We start from the raw sequence: 5,662 nt of genomic DNA on the forward strand, positions 1-5,662 counted from the left end.
ATCCAGTGGTAGATTGTGCATAAAATCTTCAACTTAATGCTGTGTCACCTAACTCCTGTTTTTCCTGTTAGTTATGGGATGTTGTGAATTTGGCACTCAGTATTCCTGTTCAAAGAGGTTTTGGTCCTAAGACAGGCAAACATAAGCCAAGAACATGGAGCAATCCAAGCTCATCTGGAGGGGCAGTACGACTTGAGCAAGGCTTTGTGCTCCCTGTCTTAGGTAGCCAAGCACTTTTGAAGTTCACTCAACCTAAGCTGAGTACCCACATCAAATCAAAATAAAGATTAAAGGATAGTGGAATGAGAAAAAAATGCCTGAAATGTTCTTCATTCTTAACCCGGGAGATCTGATTTTCATTCCAGCTCCAGAGGGTTTGGGGTCTGTAGAACCGTTCTGAAGAGGGGATGCCAAAGCTGCATCCCACCACACTGCCTCAAGGTCAGGCTGCTTATTGGCATCATGTAGGTGGATTTTTTTGTGGAAAAAATAAACAGGCAGTACAGAGGGATAAAACACACAGATTGCAAACACAATTAAAGATGGATACAAGAGTTCTCAGTACAGTAGCACAGCAAACGCTTGGAGGGGCTCCATTTTACACAGAGCCCACAGGCTGTGTGAGGCTTGGTCTGGCACAACCGGACTGGGAAAAACTGGACATGACCCAGCAATGTGAGGGTTCACAAGCTGGGATTCCTGCCATCAAAAATTGGTCACTAAGTGGGTACCAGAGACAAGTGAGTGACATTTGAGCTCGTTTCTTATCACAATTAGAGAAAATCAGTGTGCTCAGTTTTGGGCCCCTCACTTAAAGAAGGTGCTGGATTGTTTCCAGAGAAGGGAAATTAAGCTGGTGAAGGACATAGAGAACCTGTCCTGTGAGGAATGACTGAGGGAGCTGGGGGTGTTAAATGTGCCAAACAGTTTGGACCGGTCCATAAGGGTTCAACACATGTGGCTGAGCTTTCCTGGCTTTCTAAAAGCTGTTCCTGGAACCTTTCTTGCTGCTGGGTTTGGTGATGCCACTCCTTAAAGAATGAGCATTGGTGGGTTCAGGAAAACGTAAAATGATGGGGACAGAATTTTTAGCAGGGCCTGTAATGACAGAGCAAGGGTTTTAAACTGAAAAAAGAGATTCAGACTAGATATAAGGAAGGAATTTTACAATGAGGATGGTGAAACTCTGGCACAGGTTACCCAGAGAGGTGGTGGATGCCTCGTTTCGGAAAACTTTCAAGGTCAGGTTGCACAGGGCTTTGAGCAACCTGATCTAGTTGGAGATGTCCCTGCTCATGGCAGGGGGTTCGACTAGATGCCTTTTAAAGTTGTTCTCCAACCTAAATTATTCTATGATCCTACAATTGTATGATCCTAAGAAAAACGCTGGTTATGTCTGGAGATGTAGCAGGAAACATAATTTCCCAACAAGCATGATGGAAATCTGGATTTTTAAGACAAGAGTATTGGTATTATTCAAAATGAAAAGGTATAAAGTGCTCACCAAAGCAACGATTTTGTAAATCCATTAATAGGCCAACAGTAAATTTTGAGATATTGGTAATGTGATTTTTTTCCCCTGTGAATTAAAAGCTTTATAATTAAAAGCAAGCTTTTTAGTAAAAAATACTGATTTCTGAAATACTTGTGAGAACATATGGCAGAAAAATTTCAGGAAAAAAAAGGAGCTGGTTCGGAGGAAAAGGTACCAAGCACATTCAAGAAAACTGTATTTTGCCAGAACTCAGAAATGTGCCTTTCCATGAGCTCAGCGAGCAGCAGAGGGCGCTGGGATAAATGAATTTATTTGAAACTCCAGCCAACAATACGCATTTGCTGGGAACTGGATACTAAGGGAGATAGACTTTTATTTATAGAGAACCATGCTGGATTTAAAAGGCAGAGCAGGATTTAAAACCCATTTCTGAAACATGGCCTTGGTTAAGGGCAGGCAAAGTTTAAAAAAACCCCAAACAACAAACAATAGTTCTGGAAAAAGCATATGAAATAAAGGCAGCATAACTTATTGAATTAAAATTAATTTTTTTTTTAACTTCTTAACACAGTGGCCATCATCTTATTGCAGGTCCTCTCCCCCTCAGGGCTATTACCAGCTATTTCTTCAGGATGATTTGGATATTCAACCTAGTCTGTATTTTCACTTTTCTACAGTGAGTAGTACTCACTGTATTGAACAGTGGGGTATAAAAGATTTATTCTAATTTTAAGGTAGTGGTTCAAGCACTGAGTGGCCTGTTACTTAAAAATCAGTGTAAATAAGAACCTGCAACTTTATCCTGAAGGAGGAAAAATTCATATCATCAGCATTTCTAACAGAGGGAATTTGGGTGTTTGTAACTCCCAGTTATGGACGTGGACCTCTTGGAGCAAGTACAGAGGAGAACACGAAGATGCTCAGAGGGCTGGAGCAGACAGGCTGAGAGAATTGTTTGTTCAACCTGGAGAAGAAAAGGCTCTGGGGAGACCTTAAAGCCCCTTCCAGTGCCTAAAGGGGCTCCAAGAGAGCTGCTGAGGGACTTTGAACAAGGGCCTGAAGGCACAGGACAAGGGAGAATGGCTTTAAACGGAAAGAGAGGAGAATTAGATTGGGTATTAGAAAGACATTCTTCCCTGTGAGGGTGGGGAGGCCCTGGCACAGGTTGCCCAGAGAAGCTGTGGCTGCCCCATCCCTGGAAGTGTTGAAGGTCGGGTTGGACAGGGCTTGGAGCAACCTGGGATAGTGGAAGGTGTGGTTGGAACGGGACGATCTTTCAGCTCCCTTCCAAGCCAAGCCATTCCACGACCCGGGGGCTTGGAAGGCGCTGCTGCGGGAAGCGAGTCCCCATCAGAGGGCGCCGCTGCCCCGCTCAACGCGCTCCGGAGCTCCCGAATCCCGCGGGGCATCGCCCGCACCTCCAGCGCCGGAACGGCGCGGGGGGAGCGGGGGGCTTCCTCCGCCATGGGCAGGGCTACATATAAAGGCATCCTTTAAAAAAAGAAAAAAATTGTTAAATATTCCTTTGTCATCTCAGCTGCCAGGCTGAGGCTGCAGTGCCCGTGCCCAGCTCACCGCTGAAAAAATCCTGGGATTTTCCTTGGAAGAGATTGGAAAAGCGCAACCGAAACTGCTGGCAAACGGCTGGTTTTTTCCCTTTTGTTTATTTAGTTTTGAAAGTATAGGTTGTGATGGTCAGTTTTGAGTACGTGTGTCGCCTTTTGGACGCAGGGTTCATTGAGCATTTGAGGAATAAATCGGTGCAAGTGTTGCTGTGTGGAATTGCTGAATTAGACTGGAGGCAGCTGCGGGGGTGGGGGTGCGAAACAAAAAAATGCAAAGAACCTTAATTTTCTAAATGAACACTTGTTCGCTTGTCATGTTTTGCAAATGCAAGAGAAATGTCATAATAGTGGGGTTTAAAAGTCAGAATTTACTGTCTATACCAATATGTTAGCAAAGAGCCAGTGAACGTCAAGTAGAGTCTCCTTTTTTTCACTCCGCTCCTCTCCCCTCCCCCCAGCACACAGAGCATATTTAATTCAGGGTGCCACGGAATTGTAAAGCATTAGCAGTCACGAAGAACATTCACCCTGCCCTGTGCCAGCCTTCACGACTCAAAGACTTCCACAAAAGTGATGGCAAACTGTCCCTTTATGAGCTTGGTATTTTTCTAAGAGGGTCATTCAGATCTATAGGTGCATAAGGGTGCCTGCATGGGTATCTCCGCACATCCCCATGCAGACAGCTCACATCCTTTTTCCTTTTTCAGCATTTTTTACCCTATTGCCTCCGTTGAAATGATCAGTCCAACCCACTCAAAGATGTGCCCTTTTTCTCCTCCTCCTCAGTGCAGCGCTGGCTGTGCTGTGAAAAAAAAAAAAACTCCTATCTGCTTTAACAACTTCCAGCAAGACCGTTGTCCAGCTCCTGCTGTAATATCTGGTGCTGTTTGCCTCTTGCCTTTTGTGGGTTGAGGTTTCAGAAGAAGATGCACACTGTGAAATGGGGAGGGGTGGCGGGAAGAGGCTGAAGGGAAAAGGGATGAATTTATACTTTCTGCCTTAATTTGAGGCCAAAGCGAACAGAAAAAGCAAAGCCCACCCTTCCCACCAGCCAACCACACACCAGCAAATGTGTCTCCTGATGAAGTTCTCCTCGTTTCCGAGATTATCTATATATATAAAAGCATCTTTACCTGTAGGACCTTTGAAAGTACAAAGGACACTGTGCACTTTCCCATAGGATCCCGTCAGAATAACAAAGATTTGTAGGAACCTTACAGGCAGAGCTTGAAATTTCCAGAGACAGGACCTTGAATTTAGAAACACCTTCTTTCTCTCTGTCTCTCTGCCTCTGTGTCTCATTTTTTTCCCCGTTTTTCTCCCCTCCTGGTGCACCAGCCCACTGCAAAGCTCGATTGTTTCCTTTCAAAGGCAGAGATGGGCTCTGCTGCCTGCGTCGGCTCTTTGCCGTGCAACGTGTTAAAAAAATCGGACAATGCGAAGGAAGGTTTGCCTGGGGAAAAAAAAAATAAAGGTTAAAACTGGTCTAACTCCTCCTCTCCCCTTCCAAACCGAGGGCTACCCGGGAAATGCACAAATCCAACTCTGTTTTTAATTGTTTTCTGAAAGGAGTAAATGCCATTCAAATTTGTGCAGAGAAGGGTTTGCTAAACTCCTTTTTTTTTTTTTCCCTTTATTTTTTCCACATATAAAGTATTTCTAAGTTATAAAATATACAGTCCAAGCCTGAAGTCTAGGGCTTTCTAGTGGAAATCACTGATCTAAATTTACTCCTTTTAGATTTGCTTGAATGTGCTTTGATGAGACGCTGTTTTGGTGTTTAACTGCATATGAGCGGATAATTCTGGACATGTAAATAAAAGCATATTGCATGTGGGGAAAAGCATCATATCTCGTTGTAAATGATGAATCACTTAGTGCAGAGACGACTTATCCTTTATTTTTTCATAGGGGGGATCGAAAAAATAGTCATTTCATTTCATCCATCCATCTATCTATCTATCTATCTATCTATCCATCTATCCATGCATCCATCCATCCATCCATCTACTAAAATAACAGATATATGCACTGCATAATACGCATATTTAATCCCTCTGTATCAACATATGTATGTGTAAATGTATAACTAGATTCACAAATATGCATTTAAATGCACTCCTATATAAATTGACCAGGTTTGCATGCACATGTGCATATGTAACATGTAGTCTCCATGTACCTACATGTGGAAGAATATATTTAATTTACATATATAAATGTGGCAACTAATATGTCTATACATGGGAAAAAGTTGCCTGTTCGGAGCTATATGTGTGTATAGGTGCCTGTATGTATAAATCTGTGTACGTGCAGCTGCGTGTATGTATATATTTTGTATGCCTGCATATAAGTCTGTATATGTGTGTATATGTCTATATCTAGTCACATATATGTCTGTAGCTATATGTAACTATGTAACAGATAATGTTTTTTACTATCCGATTGAGGTAGGCTTCTGCAGCCTATTGTTTCAGACAACAGATATAAGTTGCGATGGAAGAGGAACGTCGGATTTGGTGTCTGTCCCCCATTTCCAATTATAGATGGATCATTACAGACAGAGAAGTACTGAGAATCCAGACATCTGCTCTTCACATGA

Source organism: Coloeus monedula (assembly GCF_965178545.1).
Source record: "Coloeus monedula genome assembly, chromosome: 2".
Classification (NCBI taxonomy): domain Eukaryota; kingdom Metazoa; phylum Chordata; class Aves; order Passeriformes; family Corvidae; genus Coloeus; species Coloeus monedula.